The following is a 25,097-nucleotide window of genomic DNA, read 5'->3' on the forward strand; positions in this document are numbered from 1 at the left end:
GGAAGAACAGAATGTAAAAGGACACATGGGAATGGATAATGTAATAAGAATGAATTAGCGTAGACAGTAATGGGACGGACTGCAATGGATTATAACTTAATAGTATGTAATGGGAAACATTGGAATGGATTCGGGTGGAATAAAATGTAAAGGAACACATGGGAATGGATTAGGATATAATGTAATAAGAATGAATTAGAGTGTACAGTAATGGGACGGATTGGAATGGATTAGGATGGGTGGAAGGAAATAGGTTGAAATTGGTTAGAATGAATTGGAATGGGTAAGACTGAAATTATTAGAATTACTAAGAAAATCGTTAGTTCTGAGTAGGACAGTGTGTTGTTCCGTTTCAAATAAATAAAAGATTTTGGGAAAAAATTAAGTACGTCAATTTGACTCCTAGACATAGAAAATGTACGAAAAATACCTTACGCCCAAAACCATTTGATTTAAAAACATTGACCTTTTCGTTAAGATTTTTAAGTGGTTTAATTGGTTTGAAAGCCTGGAATTTTTTTGTTTGCCGCAGATGCTGAAAACGCATAATTTCGTGAAAATCTTAAAATAATGTATCTTATATTACCAGAATGCTTTGTCTTTTTTTTCATATAACGGAATGTAAACTAACTCTTATTGGATTTCAACACGTCTTTCCAACGTGGAAGGGGAATGCAAATTCTAACATCCCACTTAGCATTAGTTATACTGCAGGTTCTTTTGGCTATTAATTGCTAAGCCATGGAGAACTTACAACAATATGAGAAGTCTGCAGCTCTGTAGAATTATCTGCGGTGCGACAAGCATGCGCTGTATAAACGTAGGTCATAAAACACTTGATCAAAAACATTATAAGCACAAGCCACAGAAAAGTGCAATAAAATGTATGTGAACAATTCACCTGATAAGCGATATAAAACCCACACATTCGTATCGCCACAAGGGTAACTGCAAACTCTACACAGTGGGAAGTTAAGGTATGGACAGAATACTCATTTATTTATCATATAAACAAAATTAATCAGTATTCTCTCAGGGAAAATATTTCGAAAAGTTTTCAATACTAGTATTAATTAAAAAGGAAATGAAGGGTTCGGGAGTAAAGCATGGTAAGTGGAGTTTTAATGTTTTGGAGTTATTAGGTAGGTAAACATGTAAATGCAACATTTTGTATAGTTACTAGGAAAGTAACATCTGTACACTTCTGCCATCTGTTGAGATGTTGGAAAACTAACTACTGCATTAGACGCAGAATATAAGATCCCATATTATACGCTACATATCTCATTTTTTACCAAAATTCAGTTACCATGTTTTACGCCCGAACCTCTCAAATAATAATAAATAATGCCCATTTTAAACATATTTATAAAAACATATATATATAGAGAAGAATGGAGCGTGTGAAGTGGAGAGACATAATAAAAAAGAGTGAGTGAAGAAAGAGTGATGCTGAAACTGGAATTGGTTGGGTCACTGGTTGAGAAGAAACTGCCTATTGAAGGATGCACTGGAAGGAATGGTGAACGGGAGAAAAGTTCGGGACAGAAGAAGATATCAGATGATAGACGACATTAAGATATGTGGATCATATGAGGAGACAAAGAGAAAGGCAGAAAATAGGAAAGACTGGAGAATGCTGGGTTTGCAGTGAAATACCTGCCCTCGGGCAGAACACTGTGAATGAAATGATAATATAAAAAAATTGCGATTCCACATCCTCATATTCTCCCGATCTTGCGCCCTCAGATCCCCACCTTTTCCGTTCTCTGTCCAACAATCTTCAAGGGAATTGCTTTGATAACGAAGATGCTTTATAAATTTGGCTTGACAACTTCTGTAACTCTAATCCAGTAGATTTCTTCAAACACGGGATCAAAAAACTACCCCAGCATTAACAAAGAGTCGTAGATAAAGTAGGAGAACATTATTATTGATAAATTTATATCTTATATTCATCTCAAATAAAAACTTTTTTGTCACAGCGAAAAAAACTACGAACTTTTGCAACAACCCACTACTTGAGCAAATGTGACCTTCACGTCTGCAGGTAGGAGATATGGCAAATGAGATCGTCTTGGAGCACACAATATCGACTCAGATATTTACAGCGAAACTGACTTGGTTGCCTTACTGTGACTTCACAGACACCAAGTTGTCTATCTCACAATGTTCAGTACAGCATCGTCTATTTCCTGTTTCATTTTTCTATTCGTTTACTGAATCACCCGGTATAATAGATCAAGTTATTCGAGGTGGAAGTATCTAGGTTAATTTGACTCGTGTCAATCATGTTCTTAGGTGATTTAACCACTGTACATTTTTTTAACCACTGACTTTTGTAATATTACTTCTCAACTGGCGATCTCAAAATAATTATCTGTAGTACTTAATTGCAAGACTGCAATTTAATACGATTATTCAACGAATAAAATTAAATAACTTGCAAAACCGAATTACTTACGCAAATTATCATTATTATTATACACATCAATAAGTCATTATTATATCTCCTTGCAATGAAGTTCAAAACCAAATTGCTATCTATCACGGCATACTAAATACTATTGCCAACTACTTAAAGCGGAAATAAGAAACAACAATACTTAACCTCAAAAGTAAGATAAGCTGAAATGTTACATTAAGAGAATATAAACACAATAGGATTTTACAGACATTTATTTATCACTTGAAGCTACAGTTGTTGAAAACGCAATTTTCAAAGTTTAATTTTGTTGGCATTTCTTGATTTCCTGTGATTGATATTGAAGTATTGTATCTTATCAGATAGGACGCTTCATTACAAAGCGTCTTATCAAGAAACTCAACTGTAATTGGTTGATTTTAAGGCGGTTCTGAAACGTTATTGGCCAATATCGCATATTCATCCTATAAGTTGAATACTTAGACCTCAATCAGATTACTGAAAAACTATTACTCATTGTGAATTGCTACTGCTGGTAGAATAACTTTATATAATATTTCGAAAGCTCTGTCAAAACACATGGACTCCCAACCCAATACAAATGCTGTGCATGTTTGTTCCCAGAATCACGAACGTCCTGAAAAGAGAACCACAATTTAGAAACTAATGGAGCAGAACCGACTCAGAACTTGATGGATGTGTGATCAGCGAGAAACTCCTCATCCTTTACCTGAATTTTGAAGGGAGGGGAGAGGTTTAAAAATTTATGAATTCTGAATTGTAAATAACCATTTAATCTCTGTTTATTTATGTAATATGTATAACCGGCCTCGGGTCAAACTCTACCCGGCTTGGTGCCAGCGTCCCCGTCCAATATGCGAAAGGGATGTAAAATATACATTCAAACATAGATTACAGATATAAAAAGTTACTAAAATCCACAACCGATCAAATCGTCTTACAAGTTATCAAAGGCACAAAACTAACAAGTATTCCCGCTACGCTATGAGGTCGGTATGAGGGACTGTGTTCGCCCACCACTATGAGTCAGGCAGCAGCGTTTCTAATTGCAAGAGTAGCGGAACGAGCTTCGATAACCGGCGAAGTGAATATGCGTATGTTCTCCTATATTAATGTCTGAAATGGTGGCGTTTCGTCAAACATTTCACTACACATAAGAATTTTTAAAGGATATATAAGGTACAATGAATATATTTCCGAACTGCACTTGTATTTATTGTACCGTTAAATATATATATATACAGCGTTGCCTAAAGGTTTAGAGATACCTTATAATTGTTATAAGATGCTGCCCTGGTCTTAAATTACACTGAACAACAAATTTTTACTTTTTATCTTGCTCCTAAATAAAAATAGGTGAATATTACTAATATGTGTGTCCTAAATCTGAATTTAAAATCAAATTGCCCCATCACGTACTATTTTCCGGGGAAAGTGAATTGAATTTTTTATGGAAAAACTTTTGTTTTTTATTTTTCACTGCTACTGATAAAAATACAGCAGACTAGGGATTCAAAATACCTCATAATAGTTGAAAAATGTGTACTGGATACAAAAATGACGTTACATAGTTTAAAACACAACAAAAATAAAATTATTTCATATGTAGAATGAGAAAAATTTCGGAATTAGAACTTATCATTTATAAAGATTTTCTGGATGACTTCAGTTTGTAACTAGATCAGGGACTGTCTTTTACAAGGAACCAACAATGGTCTGCAAGCATGCTGGATGATGATCTTCCTTTATATCGCCTTTCCATATCAGATATTTCTTGATGAAGTCTTTCACCATGCTGGTCGTTTACCGCTCCAAGATTAGGAGGAAAGAAATCAAAATGAAAATGTAAAAAGTGTATTTTTGAGAGACATATTACGCCCCATTTTCTCACATGCACTTAACATGGTTTCCACAAATTCGATGCTCTAGAATTTTCAAGGAAATTTGAGCAAACATCTTTGAAAGCGCGCTATGCCATTTTTTCTGTAACGAAAGTTGTTCCTCAAACAAAGAGTCAGCCGAGACTTTGCGAATTTGTGGACCGATGAAAAATGCTCTCTTTTAATTTGCCTTCACTAAAATTGCTAAACTTTTCTTTTAAATACTGAAAACCACACCCTTGTTTGTTCATTGCGTAGACCTCACTTTGAACTGTTATGGTATGAAATTTACTGAATAGAAGGTACCAACAGCAAATAGGGATTATAAAGAATGGACACTTCGCGTCGGTACCTTTGATGTAGCCGGACTGATTTCAATGACCTTCAAGCCAGCTAGAGCGTGAGATTTTGCTTTCTCCCAGGAGTTGGCGCTGACATCACGCCAGTAGCAGTCGACACAGCGGAAATATAACACATACAATTAATACATCTAGGTACATTATGTACTCAAATAAAATAAATTGGATCCATAAAATAATAAATCCGTCATTAACTGTAATGTCTAGACTCTAGAATACCTTTATAATGAGAGTTGAGACGTTGACCTCAACAACAATTAAAATATGTAATGATTTGATAGCACTGAAAGTGGAAAAACAAAACTCTTATGAGAAGTAAAACCATATACTTATATTATATTATATACAAATATTAAACGAATTTGATACATAATTTTATAATGTATTATATTATTTTATAATATAATTTATTATATCTGAAATATAAAAAAGTTATTATTACAACTAGTTCGTCATTGAGAAATAAGGAAAAGCTGTTAACTTGAATTTATTTGAAGCAAAGCGTTACTGCATTATGCAATAAGGTAGGCGATGTTTGGATCCTGTGTCTCAACTCTATTCTCAATTATTAGCTTATGCTCGATTACACTAACCTCTAGCGCTTAAAAGTAGAACTAAATGCTGGCTCACAGAGAAACAAAACACAGGAAAATTCGCTCAGTGTCCATTCTTTATAATCCCTATTCGCTGGTACCAATATCCGTTTATTTATTAGAAGTACAAAACAACATGTCAACAACCATAAGAAACCGCGCCAGATGTTTCCTGGAAAAGTGCTTATCGAGAAGTGAAATCATAGTAATTATATCTTAAAAACCTTGCGTGATACGAAGAAAGGAGATGCATTTTCGGATTCAGCGCACACTAAACCATTAGGGACACATTGTTTTAAGTCGGAGCAAAATTCTTGTTGTTCACTGTTATTGAGAAACTACGATAAAAGAACTTAAATGGGAAACTTTGGAAAACAGATGTAGGAAAACTAGAATAACATCAAAGTCATCTAGGTCAGAAAGCATGGGTAGACATAACGGCTCGGTTAGAAAAGTCAACGTACTATGGTAGGAACGATCATGATTTTAAAATCAAATGTAGGAAACAGAAAACGGATGTAGGTAAATTCTCATTTTTAAATAGAACTATAAATGATTGGAATGACCTACCTGCAGCGGTCTTTGAGGGCTGTCCTTCCTTAAGGAGATTCAAGAATAATTTAAAGAGTTGTGTATAAAGTGAAAATTAAAATTAAGGTGACATTCAACATTTAATTTTTTAAGGTGACATGTATTTATCTAGCCTGACGAGTTTACTTCCTTGGTTTGAATTGTAAATTATTTAAAACTAGCGTGTAAGAGGGCCTTAGACTAGAAATGTTTAGTTTAAATGTAGTTCTGTTTATAAGTATGCATAAGGATGTAATTATTTGACTTATTTGAACTGTTGTATCAGTGAAGTTATGGTTTTACAGTGCAGTGAACAGTTCCGATCAGTGATAATTTATAGCGTCAATGGAATGTGTTCTATAGTGTCAGTGAATGTGTTATAGAGTGTCAGTGAAATGGGTCATAGTGCCACTACAGGGAATGAGATGAGAGTAAAGTGAAAGACTATTGAAACTAATGTAGGGCCTATACATAATTATGTAGGTTGTATTTTAAAGTTAGGTATTTTATTTTATGTTTTATTATTATTGTGTTAAATTGTATTGTGTATTCTTATTGTATTGTGTATAAAATTGTATATGTGTTGTAAATTGTATATGTGTTGTAAATTGTATTGTGTATTGTAAATTTTATTTGTATTGCTTATCATTTTATTGTGTATTGTTAATATTGTACATACCACTGCCACCGGGTGCTTGCCCACTTGCAGTGTAAATACATACATACATACAATGTTTTTAACTGTTGATTAACAAAGGAAAGACTAGTTTTAGTGCAATTTTGGTATTTATATGATGACTGTTAGTCTTTATAGAGAATTTAACACATGAAAGTCTTATTATACATATTCCGAACTAAGAAATTATCAGTCATGAAGTTGATACAGGCTTTCGCATTGCATATTTCAAAAGTTTTCCAAAATTCAATTATATTACCATGTTGCTATTGAATGATGTTACCGTTCATAATTTATTTGCGATACATATAAAAGTATTTTATAATAGCACAAAGTAAGATACGTCACTTGATTTGTAATTTCATTACCATAATGAACAGATTTATACAGGGTATCTCAGAAGTCCGCGTATTAAATTTAAAGAATAGAGAAGAGACTATAAAAAACATTTTTTTTTCTCTTGAGGTTGAATTTGTAGCACTTTCTATTAAAATATGAAACTTCAAACACCTCCAATTTAAAAAGTGTTCATAATGGTGGAAATGTACAGTATAATTCCCTGAAAATATCTAAAACGATTTTTCTTCGTTAGTACGTGTTTTGTTTAATGAGTGAATCTAGTATAAAGCGACTAAAAGTAAAGAATGAACAAGGAAGTAATTAAAAATTATAAAATAAAAGCACATTAAAATATGAAGAGGAAAGGGCAGGAAATAACTTACAAAACATCTATACATGATGTATAAATTTAATTTTTATTCTCTTTTTTTTTTTTTTTTTTTTTTTTTTCCTTTAAACACACAAAAATTTTTAATTGTTCTAATTACATAAAGCGCTAGGGATCCAAGAGCAAAAAGTCTATGAAACAACATAAAGATAACGCAATATTAAGTACGTGAACTACATTAACATTAGGACACTGGCATAAACTCTACAGGGTGATTCACAAAGTTCTCCCCCGGTTTATGAAGGTGATTCCTGAGGTTATTTGGAACAAAAAATGTGAATAAATTAAAGGATCACAATTACTGAGTTACAACACATTTTCGAAACGCGTCATAGTGAATGGAGCGCTAGGCATGTTTGCTGCCATAACTACGTGCACGTTGTTAATAGTCCCTATTTATTAAGCTTTTACCTTAGGTTAAGGTACAAACACGCGAAGAGTTGCTTCAACGCATTCTGGAAGCCACGGCAACAATGAGGAACAAACGTGTGAAGCTGCGAAATGCTACACGCGCGGTTCACACACGTGCGAACCGTTGCCTTGAGATTCAGGGAGGCATTTTCGAAAATATGGTTTAAATCCACTCTAAATGAAAGAGACGCATACATAAACAATCAATCGTTTATTAATATTTGAGGAGAAAAATTCGCTCCGGCTCCGGGCATCGAACCCGGGTCCCTGGTTCTACGTACCAAGCGCTCTGACCACTGAGCTACGCCGATTTCAATCCACAGTACCGGACCGAACCCTCCTCCTTCAATGTTTCCCTTTGTGACCTGACTCCAAGTTAGGCATATATGTTGACGTATATGTCCAATGTCAACTGTCACTGAGCGCACTCAGTTGAGTGACTTGTTTGGCCGGGATTCCGCAGTTAAGTGTACAGTACTGTACTCCAACCACGAGAAAGTCTTTGCGGAATGAGACAAAGAGGGGTAATGCTGTGAATGAATGTTGATGTCATAAGATGTCATAAGGTCACACACGTGGGTACTCATATCTCTGTTGGCTAGCTCTCACAGCACAAACAATAACATTGATAGATACATATTTATACTACCCTAGTTACAAAATTAGATCACTGTTAATCTCCTGGTCTTTTAATCCCCCCATACAGGAAATAACAAATGCAGGAGACCGCATGGTTTTTAAACTGACGTTATAACGATAATATTATCTATCTACTTCGCTCCAATAGAAGACGCAATAGTAAGTACGTTCCTTTCACGGTTGAGCTCCTAGTTAGAGAATAGTAATCTGTACATACATATGCACTGCAGCTATGAGAATATTATAGATTTTTTTTATTAATTTGTCCTACAGAATAATATCTGTAATATTGACAATTAATATATGAGGAGAAAAATATTCGCTCCGGCGCAGTGGATTGAATTCGGCGTAGCTCAGTGGTTAGAGTGCTTGGTACGTACAACCAAGGACCCGGGTTCGATCCCCGGCGCCGGAGCGAATTTTTCTCCTCAAATATTAATTGTCAATATTACAGATATTATTCTGTAGGACAAATTAATAAAAAAAAATCTATAATATAATCAATTGTTTGTATTTTTTTCTTGTCTGTGGTGGATAAAACATACGTTTCAGAGGGTTTTCTCGGGGTACTCCCATTTCCTCTAAAATTCCACTTCATCTACACTTCCCCTATTTCATCGTCATCTCTGTTTCTTTCCCAGATTTCGCGCTTGCGACTGATATAGAGTCGGCTGGGGCCACCAACGAAGTTGAACCCGGTAATAAGTGTCCATTAGTTACTGCTGGCGATAGTCCTAAGAGTCATGGGCTCTCCCCCCTGTGGTCTTGGTACCCAGTCGGACTCTAGAGTGAGGGACCGAGGTGATGTCTACGTGGAAAGGTAGAAAGAACCTAAAGGCTGCAGTGGAGTTATAGCTGGCGCCACCGTTTTTGGCGTGTATCCTGGATATATTATAGTGCCCTGTTTGTGAGAATGTTGATAATGCAGCTGAGAATGGTACCACTTCCTATACACGTCACATCAGCCATATGCCAAACACAGTTGTCAGATGCGGTAAATGTAAAACACTGGTACTTAACGTTCCCATTACTTATTTCACACGCCAAATACGATGACGCGGACTGTAAGAGCGGCCCGTAGCACAAGGGGCCAATATATTATTATTAGAGACAGTCAAAATTCGTGACTCGCGAAATCGCGAAAAGCCTAAAAAAAAAACATAGTTTAAAACATGGTTCACATAAAAATATCATGTAATTAGACGTTTCAACTCGCGAAACACACGCGAAAAATTGCAAGAAATCATATGACTCGCGAATTTAGCATATTTTCTGTCGTTATTCGAGAAAAGACGCAATTTTTCAGCAATACATTTTCTAAATTTGGAAATTTTAGAAGTTCTGTTTGAAAAACGCACATAGTTAAAAATAGTCCTGGACTTTCAGTGCGAGAAGTTTTCCTGTCGTTACGAGAAGATCACAGTGATTTTGTGGACGAAGCACTCCAAGCTATATGGGTTCCAGTTTCTAATCTTGACTGTGTACTTTTTTTTCCACAGTTCTCGTGTGTGCTAACAAATGGAAGACCAAACCTTGCAATGACAAACTTAGAACTGTTGTCTGCGTACAACTTTAACTTTGAATGTTAAATATTGTTAAGTATCTTAGAATTGTGCCCCGCGCCGTGGCGTCGTGGTCTAAGGCATCCTGCCTAGGACTCGCGTTACGTAATGCGCGTTGGTTCGAATCCTAATGGGAGAAGAAATTTTCTCATGAAATTTCGGCCAATGTATGGGACCGGTGCCCACCCAGCATCGTGATGCACTTGGGGAGCTACGATAGGCAGCGAAATCCGGTTGCGAATGCCAGCTATAACGGCTGGGGGGATCATAGTGCTAACCACACGATACCTCCATTCTGGTTTGATAATTGTCCACCTCTGCTTCGGCATGTGGGCGTGAGGCCAGCAGCCGGCTGGTCGGTCTAGGTCCTTCACGGGCTGTAGCGCCACGGATTATTATCTTAGAATTGTTGTCAACGTAAAACTTTGAATATATGTTTATAATTACCAATTATCTTAAGCAACATAATAATTTAATAAAACAGGGTGAAAATTTCAGGTTTACTCAAGAAATTTTCGTTTTCACTCAAGAATTTTTATCCTTTTTAACCAAGAATTTTGACTGTAATTGTGTACCGAAGTACATATGATATTTCCGTGCAGAAATTCTGCGTCATCATATGATGAAGGATGAGTGGAACAGAGAAAAATTCTCTCCGGCACCGGTACATCATAATAATATATGATATGCGAAAAATAATCACTTAGTGATTTAAGACGGCGCTTATTCCGTCGGATCCCGGCCACGAGTGCACCTCAGCACATGTGTGTGGACATTGTGCCACTGTCATACATCTATGACGCAGTGCATGAGGGTAGGCCACGAGAGGGAACTCAAGAGATGGAACATCGGGAGGATTCAATCCGACATCGGGATGGGAATCCGGTGTGGCTTAGTGGATAGAGCGTCAACACGTAGAGCTGAAAACCCGGGCTCAAATCCCGGTGCCGGAGAGAATTTTTCTCCGTTCCACTCATCCTTCATCACAAGGGGCCAAGCCAAGCGGCCTACGTGTGAGAGCAGTCATAGTAGGCCCATATTATGTATCATAAGATCTCGGATGCTATTCTACAGGATATCTCCTCGTAAGATCATGAATGTCTCTGCAGCAACATCTCTTAAAATTGCAGGTATGATATATTTGACGGAAAGGCATTATACAATAAAAAAAATCCCGACGGCAGGCACAAGTGAATATGCTCCATGCATCGGGCTGTAATAGTGAAAGAGTCGCCGAAATGAAGTGTTCGTTTTACTTCATCTGCCAATAAAACTAAACTGAGGAGTCCATTTTGTGCAATGTTCTTCACTTTAATTAGCGCACCTCGACAGCTGCCGTTGGCCTCGGCCTCTGACCAGACGCAAGTAGATGAGAAAGATTAATCAATCCACCTCGCGTAGGCCCATGCACCATTCAGCTCGCCAACTAATTGCAACGGCAATGCTACTCTTTTATAACGGTTGTAAATTAAAAGCAGATGCAGGTTTCGTCACTCAAATTGCTTGACCTAAATAGTGACCTTTCACTAATTAAAAATAAAAACAAGGGTAGCTAATAAGTTCCACAAATAAAAACACAATTTCTTCTTCTTATATTTTGCCTTATTCGTAATGCAATTATCTGGCGGTTAATTAAGAACTCGACCCCTCGAGCTGTAACAGCGGAGTCAAGTGTCCCGCGGGGAGAGGGGGGATGACACGGAAGTGAGGTCATGTGCAAGCCAGCCAATCACGAGACACGTGGCTCCTGGCTACGTAATTGTGAAGAGTTCTTCGTATTTGCTGATTGATTTATTCCCAAGTTGGCGCCCCACAATACTAATTGTAAGAAACAACAGGCATAAAAAGGTTAGGGTCTTATGCTAAGGAAAAAGAAGGGATGGGTAAGAACTATAAAGACAGCACAAAAAATAAAAAAATAGGGAACTTTCAATATATTTGAGATTATTCCACTTTTCTTCTTTCTTCTTTCCATCTCTTCTTTGGTTTTCCGAAATCTATGTCGCTTATAGGATTATAGGCATGTATTATTTTAGATAGTCTTGTGGATTTCATTATTCCCGTTTCCGTTGTCCTGTGTATTGCCTAAATTTAGGGCAGTCCGGAAACTTATTGATTTACTCTAGTACATCTACTTTTTACATAAGAAAGGATGAGATGTGTGTGGGTATTTTACAAAATCACAAGAAATATATGTTTTTAAAAAACAAATTAAGTGTATTACATATATTTTATTTGTTATAAGGGGTGTAAAAACAATAACAATCTGCAATATATGCCTATAGCATTATATAGTGTATCTTTTGTTACTGTGATCATACTATTAGATACAATTAGGCCTATAGGTCTCCACTGTACAATCGTGACTATGATTGCCAACTTATAAAACATAAAAACACATTTTAATACTTCACATACTAACAAATAAATATTTAAGAATTCAAAATTTACATTGAAATAAGTTACTACTCTACAATTATAATCTAAAATGCAATTCAACATTTCTTAGGTTTATATCAGATGTTATTTGAAATCTTCCCCTCCTCATGTCACTTTAGAAACTACGTTATTCCCATAGCCAGGTATAGAGGGGTGTACAAAATATGTTCCTTTGACAGTGCTTCTCTTAGGCAAGAAACTCACCATAATTTCGTCTTCCTCTTTTCCCACTATCCCATCAATATAAGCTATACTATGACACTTTTCTGTTTATAAGTGTTAGTTGGAGGTATTTCGGTGAACAATTTATTCTTCCTGCTGGTCCTATCTGTTTCGAGTAGGTCGATGGCATGATCGACTTAACTCTACAAAGGTACAAGTTTTCTTAAAATAATAAGTTTCAATACTAACATTTACGAACTGCAAAACTATTATTTCAGGATACAATCTCAACGAAAAGTACTTACGTATACTTCCTGTCTCCTTTCACTGCTGACTATAATTTAGAGTTTGTAAGAATTTGTTTTCATTTAAGAGAAAAAGTTGAAAATAATTTTCACTTCAACGGTAATTACATAGTGTTCCCATAGTTGGCATTCGCAGGCTTTTTGTTGTCCCTCTCGTTTACATTTACAATGTAAGGCAATGAAGTCAGCATAACAAAATTGTAACAAGTAACTGAGAAAATACATAATTTTCAGTAAAAATCGCAAATGATCGATTTTACACCCACCGATTGACTTTACTCACTTCTACGGTAGACACTACAGAAGGCGCTCTATGTGGTTACACGCATTGTTACACATGCTTCAGCTCTTCTCAGTGAATAACAAACTCTTGCGAGTAAACCCTACTTTGAAAGATTTAGGATCGAAAGTGCAGAAGAATCTCTGTGCATATGCAAAGATAATCAGACTGTTGAACATTTGATTTTTCACTGTCCAGTGTTCGAAAGGAAAAGACACTTTTTAAGATATCATATCTCGGACTGCAATTTAAATTTCTGCGCACCCCTTTACCATTTTCTTAGAAAAAATGTTGTTACAAACAATTCACAGAGTTTATACACCACATCCACGCAAGACTGTAGCTATTAATTGTATGTAAATTAATGATGATATAAAATCCTAATGCACTATGTAAAACAAGGTGTCTATCTCTGGGACATAATAATAGTAATAACAACAATAACTATGTTTGTATTATAGATTTTACTATTGTTCAGTATTTGATGACAGGTATATAGTTTGTAACCATAAGTAATTTTGTTTTTATTTTTTTTTTACTATCGCAAACCAACTAGATAATAGGTGATTTATTTGTAACTAAGCCAATTCTGTGCATTATCTAATTACTATTGCCTAAAATTATGTATAAAATCACAAGTTAATGTAATAATCTTGCAATTTCTCTACACCTTCGATTATAATTTCTAATCTTATTTCATTTTGTTTGAACTGAAAGTAATTATTGCATAACGTATTTAGTATTGTTTACTGTCTCTTAATTAATGTATTTATATTGTAACTATGATTCACACCTACTATTAATTATTTAAAATTGTGTATTATCACTACATAATGTATTTCACATGTAACAAACTACAACCCTAATATACCAAAGGTAAAATAGGGTTTCAATATTTGGATAACAATAATAATAAACCTGCTTGCTGTCGAATTTGCTCACATGCATTGGATACACGCTCCTGTAACATTTGTACGCTTTCGATGGGTGTGGCATATAACAGTGTCTTTAAATGTCCCCATAGCCAGAAATCCAAAGCATTTAGGTCAGGTGATCGGGGAGACCATGCTACTGGACTTCCTCGACCAATCCGTCGCCCATTAAACCTCCGGGTTAGGTATTGTCACACGTGTAGAAAATGGTATGGTGCCCCGTTGTGCATAAATATAAATACAGCCTACACCACTAAATACTGTACGTATTTACTAACACAAGTAAATGATATATTCCGTAGTATCCTGGATCTTTGTTTACTATTACATTCTCTGTTTACTTCTGATGACGGACGCTATGCACTCTCAAAACATGCACCATTGTTTTGTGTTTTTAAAACATACCTGCACAAACAGCGCTCAACGAGCGCGCGCGCTCCTTCGGAGCGGGAGAGCTGTGTTTACCGCTCGCCGAAACGGAGAGGAAGATACGTCAGAGTGACAAAGACTTGCAATAGGTAGAGGAGTGGGAAACGACCACTCAGTTATCTAGTGGAGTGCAGTGTGTATGCCTATTCTCAGTAACTGTTTCACGTTGCTTACCTACTGCTACAGTACAGTATGGAGGAATCTAAAAGACGGAACATAACATTTAACATTTAACTATTTACAGCTCGAACTTATTGATCTTCAATGTGACCTAAGGGCTAAAGATCGTTTGAATAATACTACTAGCCTGGTTGAGTTTTGCAAGACTAAACATTAGCAATAATATCCACGACTGCACAGGCTGGCTGTGAAAATGATTGCTATGTTTGGCTCAACATTTATATTTGTGAGCAACTGTTTTCTACAACTTTAATAAAGGCAGACATCGAACATCTGTAACTGATGTTTCATTACGATCAGTAGGCTACTGTTCCTTTCAGCTGCCAACAGCATAAAACCTCGTTTTCATGTACTGATAAATAAAAATATAACAAAATGATATTGTACATTTAAGTAGCTATAGAATTTATATGACTTCTGTAAAAATATATATTTCTTAATTAATTAATAATAGTCCAAGATAGTTTTGCAAACAATGAACGGGAATTCATTTCATTAACACTCGTAATAGTACTTTTTTTTTGTAAATTCTGTACGAGATCACCCCTTCTTCCAGTCCACCCTATACAGAGCGCAGCTAATATCTGGATTTTCGCTCATGAGCTGTGAGCCGGCTCGGAGAGCGCAAACCTTGTGCAGGCCTGTTTTAAACGAATGACGATCATAGGTCACAATACTGTATGACCTATATCTCAACAGATATTTGTTTCCCGACAGATGTTTATAGGAAATCTGTTTCTAGTTTCGACCTATGCTATTTCCTGTAAAAATATGCGACACATTTTAAACACCCTGTATATTAACATATTTTGAAATTGCATGCATATCAGAAAAGTGCGAATCTTTGCACCTGCTAACCCGAATGGCACTTGAGTACCACGCACGACGGGCCGATAGTAGGAGAGCTTAGCGCTACACATTTGATCATTAATGCACACAGCTACAAAATTTGTACACCATGCCGACCGACACGCAACCGTTGTAAAATACAAGATAAGCCACTTGCAGGTACGTACAGTGCACGGCCCTCCAATTAGACCCGTGAATGACGTCAACTGAAGGCTAGCCAATCAGCTCCTACCCTAATTAAGCATAACTAAATATCTGCCTACAAAATAAACACAAGAATGATGGTACCTCCCGCAAAATTCCTTTCTAGCGGCAGAATTGCGAATACGTCCTGATCTGTAGGCTACCACGTAAGCATGTTTACGGGCGGCTAGCTGTGCTAAGTTGTCTGTTTCGTTATTTCCATCCACCTTGCAAAACTAGCCAAATAGCTGAAACGTGCCTTTCAATGCCGGAGACACAAATTCGACTGTAGGAGAGTACATCTGGCTCTCTGATAAACAGTACTCGAACCAGGATCAGTGAAATACATACAGGGACCTCACAAATTATTATCTATAGTAATCTCAGACCCCGAGTGACATTTATTAGGACTATTTCGTGAATAAAATAAAAATGTAAATAATATATCCCTAAAATTCGCTCACTAAATATTATTAATTATATATTTATGAATATTTACCTATTCAGACATTGTGAAGTTGAAATAGACGAATATTAATTATTGCAATAAAGAAATTCGATATTATTCAGTAATGTCAATTGAGAAAAGCGAAATACAGGTTTAACAATGTTAATTACATGTATTGCGCTTTTCTCTTGTTATTATAACAGAAATACGTTTTCATTATCTGCTGAAATCATAATTTTATTTAAACATCTTCTTCTATATATCTATATATATAATTTGAACTGGTAATGGAAATTACGGGAAAACGGCTGAACAGATTTTAATAAGTGACACCTCATTTTCATGCCTGGCATCCATAGTTTTTCGGAAAAGTAGTAGTTTTCAGTGAAATGTCAATTTTCCTACATAATTTTCCTATTTTCCAAAATCCATCTGTTTTCAGTTTTGAGAACTAATTTTATCGAATCACGGCCGACTTGATTGAATTTCAGATCAAAACACATACTACAATAAACAATAGACTATTACACGAAGGCCATGACCTGCAGGATTGCTGATATATTTAGAGCTCAATTCAATTTGTTATTAAAAACTGATTTTGCAGTGTATAATTTTCTGAGTACAACTGTGTATTGGATATTCAAATCTACGAAACTTGAGGTGGTTTGATGACATTATTATCATTGGAAATTAAATATTATTATAGTTAATATCATGATGCGTCTATTTTTCATTAATTGTACCTAATATTGATGCTATATTGATGACATGAAAGTGAAACGTTTTGAGGTTATGTAAGTAAATGTAGAGAATATCTTAATTTAGATCTTCATTTCTATAATTTACTGAGTGACTGCTATATATAACTACAAAACTTAAGTAAGATAATAATATTGTTATTAAAAATCAAATATTTTTATACTTATTAACCCAGTGGGGTTGGGTCTTTTTCATATACTTAATGACGGTGTAATGTAGATATTGATATGTGTCATTGTCGTCAGTATTGGCTCGGAAGGGCGCAAAAATTACAGTTCCTAAGGAAAGATAAAAAGGTATTACTTACTGGTAAAATAAGAGGCCTAGAAAATTTTGTAGTCTCCAGATCATTTCACCAAGATCTCTTAGTAGAATAAAATGATTTTACGCTCTACATTTCAAGTTCTACATGCAGCAGCTATACGAAAATGCTATTGTTCGAAAGTTTAGCAAACCTGACATTTTTTTAACTTTTGCCTACAATCCACAATGACCTGAAATAGCTACTGCTATCGTCCTGACATTGATACTTGCGTTTTCGCGTTGAACCTCAAAAACTGAAGTTAGATAGGTTCAAGAAAAAGTAGCTGGACTAAAAAAAACCATTCAGAGGGAGTATATTTCATTATTAAGGAAGCAAATAACTTTCAAAAACACAAGTATTCTTCATTGAAAATAAATTTGAAAAATTTTTATTTGAACGTCTAACGAACTTAGTTTGCAGCAGCATTTGCTGCACAAGCCACTAGTATATATATAATTTGAATTGGTAATGGAAATTACGGGAAAACGGCTGAACGGATTTTAATGAATGAACCGTCATTTTGAAGCTTGGCATCCAAGGATTTTCAGAAAAATAGTAACTTTCAGTGAAGTGTTAGGTTTTCTACATAATTTACCTATTTTCCAAAATCCATTTTTCGTCAGTTTTCAGAACTAATTGCATTTCAGAATAAAACAAAACACACACTACAATAAACAATAGGCTATTACACGAAGGCCATGACCTACAGGATTGTTGACATATTTAGAGCTCAAATTCAATTGGTTATTAAAAACTTCAAGACTTACTAAAAATAATTTACAGTTCTGATTCTGCGGTGTGTAATTTTCTGAGTACAGCTGTGTATTGGATATTAAAACCTACAAAAGTTGAGGTGGTTTGATGACATTATTATCATTAGAAATGAAATAATATTATAGTTAATGCCATGATGTGACTATTTTTCATTAATTATACATATTAAGGCTATATTGATGGTATGAAAGTGAAGAAAGTGAAACAAACATTTTGGGGTTATTTAAGTAGCTATAGAGAATATCTTAAATTAGATATTCATTTCTATATTATGTATATATATATATATATATATATATATATATATATATATATAACTACAAAACTTACGTAAGATAATAATATTGTTATTAAAAATCAAATATTTTTATAGTTATTATTCAAGTGAGGTTGGGTCTTTTTCATTTACTTAATGGCGGTGTGATGTAGATATTTATATGCGTCATTCTCTTCAGTATTGGTTCGAGAGAGAGAGAGCAAAAATTACAGTTCGTAAGGAAAGACTAAAAGGTATTAGTTACCGATAAAATAAGAGGCCTACAAAATCTTGTAGTCTCCCGATTAGCAGGATAAAATGATTTTACCCTCTATGACCTGAAATAGCTGTTGCTTTATTCCCACATGAAAAACCCACTGATCGTCCTGACATTGTTACTTGCATTTTCGCGTTGAAACTCAAAAACTGAAGGTGGATCGGTTCAAGAAAAAGTATTTCAGATAAAAAAAAAACCCCTTCAGAGGGAGTATCTTTCATTATTATGGAAGCAAATAACTTTCAAAATGTCTGGTATTGTTCATTGAAAATAAATCTGAAAAATTTTTATTTGAACGTCTAATGAACTTAGTTCGCAGCATTCTCTGCACAAGCCACTAACTTTATAATATAATTACAAATAACCTGATTAATACATTTATACATTAATTAAATGTACAATTATTATTGAATGAAGGAGTGTAAGTTTCTTTAGATACAATGGACATGGAATTAGAAGATGAATATGTAGGCCTAGATGTGGAAATAAAATTTCGCATACTCATCGACTTACAGGGTAACAGTTGGCGACACTGACTAAACAAAAGAACGACAATGCGGTAAACTGATTATGATAAATCGAGATGCAAAAATTATCGGGATGTATGTCTGTGATTGGTTGGAATTCAAAATTTCATTACACTTCATTGGTCGAAAATGGAATGATGTCATATAAACGAAATAGTCCTTACGGTTTCGAATATAATATTTTCATACCCCACTAATGGTTTATTCATTTCAAAACACAGTAATGTTTATTATTGGATAATGGCTCTTCTGCAATGTATCACACGTAATTCTGGTTTCACATTACGCATGAAAATTAAAATTAAAATTAATTATTAATAGTTGAGATGTCGTAATACCCCACATGGTCTTCTATGTTGCCTACGTATTTTCTTCTTCCTTGCGACGAAAAATTAGCTTATCATTACTGGTAGCATGGTTTGTTTAAATTTAAATATTTGATACATTGTCACTGGTTTTGCATCTTGAGTCCATTGTTGAATCCAGTCAACTGTATCTGTAGCTCGTAGACAGTAACTAATATGTGACTTATGAGCCAGCTCGTAGACAGTAAATAATGTGACGTATGAGTCAGTTCTAGACAGTAATTAATGTGACTAGTGACTCAGTTCGCAGACAGTAACTAATATGTGACGTATGAGTCAGTTCTAGACAGTAATTAATGTGACTAGTGACTCAGTTCGCAGACAGTAACTAATATGTGACGTATGAGTCAGTTCTAGACAGTAATTAATGTGACTAGTGACTCAGTTCGCAGACAGTAACTAATATGTGACGTATGAGTCAGTTCTAGACAGTAATTAATGTGACTAGTGACTCAGTTCGCAGACAGTAACTAATATGTGACGTATGAGTCAGTTCTAGACAGTAATTAATGTGACTAGTGACTCAGTTCGCAGACAGTAAATAATATGTGACGTATGAGTCAGTTCTAGACAGTAACCAATGTGACTAGTGACTCAGTTCGCAGACAGTAACTAATATGTGACGTATGAGTCAGTTCTAGACAGTAATTAATGTGACTAGTGACTCAGTTCGCAGACAGTAACTAATATGTGACGTATGAGTCAGTTCTAGACAGTAACTAATGTGACTAGTGACTCAGTTCGCAGACAGTAACTAATATGTGACGTATGAGTCAAATAGATTTCGTAAAAATGTCAAAACGTAACGAGCCGCGGAACCCGTGGGTCACCCGGTATACGGAGCAGTAAAACGAAGACAGGACCAGCGATTGAGGACAGACTCTGACGCACCGGGCGCCGTATTAGATACTGCGTAAGAGTTATCTGCACAATTCACTGTATCTCTTAATTCAATCAATTGCTTCCTATTCCAATTCCTCACAACCCCGTAATCTCCCGCACTTCCTCGCTGTATTCCAATCTCCATTATATTTTTTTCATCTATCCCATTCCTTAGGCCTAATAATCTTTCCTTCAACACATTCTGCTCACTATTTTGTCTACTTACAATCGCTACGATTTAAGTCCAAGAGAAATGCACAAGTAAAATTAATGTGTGAATGGCTAATGTTACCAATATTGCACTGAAAATGGTATGGAGTAGATATGTGATAAGGCACCTAGATTGATTGGCAAAGAGAGAGGCAAGTACGCAAGTAGCAGGCTAGATGCACAGACGGGTGTATGTATAGACAGAGGAGCAGACGGACCGACGGACCTACGGACAGATGGACAGGCGGAGATGCCGACAGACAAGGCAAACTAGACAAAGAAGACAAAACAAGGCAGACTAGAAAGGCAAGACAAAACAAGACAAGGCAGACTAGACAGACAATACAGACACGACAAGGCAATACAGACTAGACAGACAAGACAAGGCAGACCAGACAAGACAAGATAGATTAGACAGACAAGACAAGGCAAGACAGACTAGACAGACAAGACAAGGCAGACTAGACAGACAAGACAAGGCAGATTAGACAGATAAGACAAAACAAGGCAGGCTAGACAGACAAGACAAGGCAGACTAGACAGACAAGACAAGGCAGACTAGACAGACAAGACAAAACAAGGCAGACTAGACAGACAAGACAAGACAGGACAGACTAGACAGACAAGACAAAGCAGACTAGACAGACAAGACAAAGCAGACTAGACAGACAAGACAAAGCAGACTAGACAGACAAGACAAGGCAGGCTAGACAGACAAAACAAGACAGACTAGTCAGACAAGGCAGACAAGACAAAACAAGGCAGACTAGACAGACAAGACAAGGCAGACTAGACAGACAAGACAAGACAAGGCAGACTAGACAGACAAGACAAGACAAGGCAGACTAGACAGACAAGACAAGAGAGACTAGACAGACAAGACAAAACAAGGCAGACTAGACAGACAAGACAAGACAGACTAGACAGACAAGACAAAACAAGGTAGACAAGACAAAACAAGGCAGACTAGACAGAGAAGACAAGACAAGGCAGACTAGACAGACAAGACAAGGCAGACTAGACAGACAAGACAAAACAAGGCAGACTAGACAGACAAGACAAGGCAGACTAGACAGACAAGACAAGACAAGACAAGACAGACTAGACAGACAAGACAAGGCAGACTAGACAGACAAGACAAGACAGACTAGACAGACAAGACAAGACAGACTAGACAGATAAGACAATGCAGGCTAGACAGACAAAACAAGGCAGCTTAGACAGACAAGGCAAGACAGACTAGACAGACAAGACAAGGCAGATTAGACAGACAAGCCAAGACAAGACAGACTACACAGACAAGACAAGGCAGACTAGACAGACAAGACAAGGCAGATAAGACAAGGCAGACTAGACAGGCAAGACAAAACATGACAGACTAGACAGACAAGACAAGGCAGACTAGACAGACAAGACAAGACAAGGCAGACAAGACATGACAGATTAGACAAACAGTTAGATAAAGAAATAAACAGGCATATAGATAAACTATATATATATATATATATATATATATATATATATATATATATATATATAACTTAACATAGAATAACAATTCGCCATTTTCGCTTCGTGTATTATACGCACTTCCTCATATTCCTGTAACAAAGCGTGCAAGGAAGCTCTCTAGAGACTCCGGACAATAGGGCACTCACTCCGCTTATTTATGGACAAGATTGTCGTTAGAGGCAACCCCTCCAATTAGCGGGCCACGGGCAAACACTTTTGTTCCAAGCAGAAGAAAATGGTGCAGAACCTGTAGTTAGCTTGATGGGATTCAGCGACAGACAGATGACAGCCATGCAGCTTTACCTATCAGAAGCCGAAACTAATTAGCTAACCTTGCATACATCACATAGACACGTGCACACCCTGTCTGCTCACGAAATCTGCCACAGAAAGAAGTCGGGATATTATAAAATGTTGTAAGAAAGTATAGGAAAGTATCGCGATGATGATAATAATATCCTATGGGTAAGGAGTTGTTTCAGGTAAAGAAAAGTTGAAGTGCATAGGTTCAGAATAGGCCTATTTAACACCAGAAACCATCAATATATTGATTAACTAAATTAGATTGCCCTTAAGAGAGATGTGTTTCTGTGTTTAATAATAAAGTAGATTCAATTGTTATGGATTGCGAAAATCAAATATCTAGTATTTTTTTTTTTGGCAGTGCTCATAAAATTAAATGTGGATCATTAATTGTTAAAAATTTCTCGATATACCTGGCTTTCCACAAGAGTGTTATGAAGAAATTAAACTGTTGCTTTTGAAAATAGGTGTCAGTGTTAGGTTGCACTATATAGAATTAAATTTCACAATGAAATGTTTCAGTATAATCGAAAGAACACTAGGTATTTATTTTAAAGTTCTATCACCTAGGCTGCTGAAATTTATAGAGAATTCATCATTAGGCCTACTCTTTTCAGTGGATATGTTTTTGATTGCACTCATTTTATTATTATTTTATGTATTATTTTCTTAGCATATGTAGATGAAAATATTGGGGATCATCAGTTTGGTTTTAGGCGTAACAGATCAACTATTGATAAGATATTTTGTATTCGACAGATAATGGAGAAAAAAGGGAGTATAAGGGTACAGTGCATCAGTTAATCATAGATTTCAAAAAGGCATATGACTCGGTTAAAAGAGAAGTTTTATATGATATTCTTATTGAATTTGATATTCCCAAGAAACTAGTTCGATTAATTAAAATGTGTTTCAGTCAAAAGTACAGCAGAGTCCGTATAGGTCAGTTTCTGTCAGATGCGTTTCCAATTCACTTTGGGCTGAAGCAAGGAGATCAACTATCACCTTTACTTTTTAACTTTGTTCTAGAGTATGTCATTAGGAAAGTCCAGGATAATGGAGAGGGTTTGGAATTGAACGGATTACATGAGCTGCTTGTATCTGATGACGTGAATATGTTAGGAAAAAATCCACAAACGATTAGGGAAATACTTGTAGCAAGTAAAGAGATAGGTTGGGAAGTAAATCCCGAAACGACAAAGTATATTATTAGCCTATGTCTCGTGACGACAATATTGTACGATATGGAAATATAAAAATTGGGAATTTGTCCTTTGAAGAAATGGAAAAATTCAAATACCTGGGAGAAACAGTAAGAAATATAAATGATAGCCTACTCGGGAGGAAATTAAACACAGAATAAATATGGGAAATGCCTGTTATTATTCGGTTGAGAAGCTTTTATCATCCAGTATGTTGTCAAAAAATCTGAAAGTTAGAATTTATAAAACAGCTATATTACCGGTTGTTCTTTATGGTTGTGAAACTTGGACCCTCACTTTGAGAGAGAAACAGAGGTTAAGGATATTTGATAATAAGGTGCTAAGGAAAATATTTGGGACTAAGAATGATGAAGTTACAGGAGAATGGAGAAAGTTACACAACACAGAACTGCACGCATTGTATTCTTCACCTGACATAATTAGGAACATTAAATCCAGACGTTTGAGATGGGCAGGGCATGTAGCAAGTATGGGCGAATCCAGAAATGCATATAGAGTGTTAGTTGGGAGACCGGAGGGAAAAAGACCTTTGAGGAGGCAGAGATGTAGATGGGAAGATAATATTAAAATGGATTTGAGGGAGGTGGGATATGATGATAGAGACTGGATTAATCTTGCTCAGGATAGTGACCAATGACGGGCTTATGTGAAGGCGGCAATGAACCTCCGAGTTCCTTAAAAGCCAGTAAGTAAGTAAGTAAGTAAGTAAGTAAGCATTATTTTCTTAGAGACAGAAAAATTAAGTCTGTTGTAATAAAATTGATTGATCATGTTATATTTCATATTCTGTTGTGATTATTATTGTTTAACCTCATCCTGCTTTGATAACTAGGCCTACACTACAAATACCGGTACACGTAAGTTATACTCATTAATTCATATTATTATTATTATTATTATTATTATTATTATTATTATTATTATTATTATTATTATTATTATTCGTAATGTTAACTGCAAAGTAGTTCATTATTGCAGCACTCTTTGAAGGTTATATTAAATTACAGTTCATTTTGCGTAAAAAACCAAAAAGAATATTATTATTTCTTGAATCTTCGTGTTTATTGTGGATTTTAATATACTTCATGAAAATAATAACTAAACCTTATGTATTTAATATTTCAATAATGGAAGGAAGATGTTATTTTTTTCAAATAACACGATAACGAAAGTAACGAAAGTACATTTTGTCGTCTGCTAGATAAGGGGTCTGTGATGAACTTGCTAGTAGCTAGCCACTAGGATCGCTAATATTCCGTACATATTGAGCTTCGTGACTGTATAAGATATACGAGTACCATACTGTACACTGGTGGCCATAATTCTGGAAACTTTTTGTTTCTGTACTGAATTATTATAACATTTGTATTAATTCACAGATTTATACAATAGAAAATGTTATTCGTGACTGACCCGTTACCGATGGGGTTATAATAAAGGTATTATATTAAATCCTGACTATTTTAACAATAAATTATCATTACTAAGTGGGAAATTATGTTCTTGTCGTTTAAGATCTAAATATTAATTTCAGATTTCATTATAATTTCCCATTATTTACTGTTATAAAAACTAGTCCATTGTTGAGTTTATGATTATTGTTGATCAGTAGAAGTATTGTTGAGCACTGGTAGC

At 35.6% G+C, this 25,097-nt stretch overlaps 1 protein-coding gene and 1 non-coding gene across 4 annotated transcripts in view; one reads left to right on the top strand and one right to left on the bottom strand.

The window, feature by feature from the left end:
* Positions 1 to 25,097, bottom strand: part of LOC138711163 (uncharacterized) — a 1,508,851-nt gene that overhangs the window by 272,531 nt on the left and 1,211,223 nt on the right. The gene's annotated exons all lie outside the window — the stretch shown is intronic.
* TRNAT-CGU (transfer RNA threonine (anticodon CGU)) lies at positions 8,644 to 8,716 on the top strand. The gene has a single exon. It is a non-coding gene; the product is annotated as a tRNA-Thr (tRNA).

The sequence above is a fragment of the Periplaneta americana genome, chromosome 12 (assembly GCF_040183065.1).
Source record: "Periplaneta americana isolate PAMFEO1 chromosome 12, P.americana_PAMFEO1_priV1, whole genome shotgun sequence".
Classification (NCBI taxonomy): Eukaryota; Metazoa; Arthropoda; class Insecta; order Blattodea; family Blattidae; genus Periplaneta; species Periplaneta americana.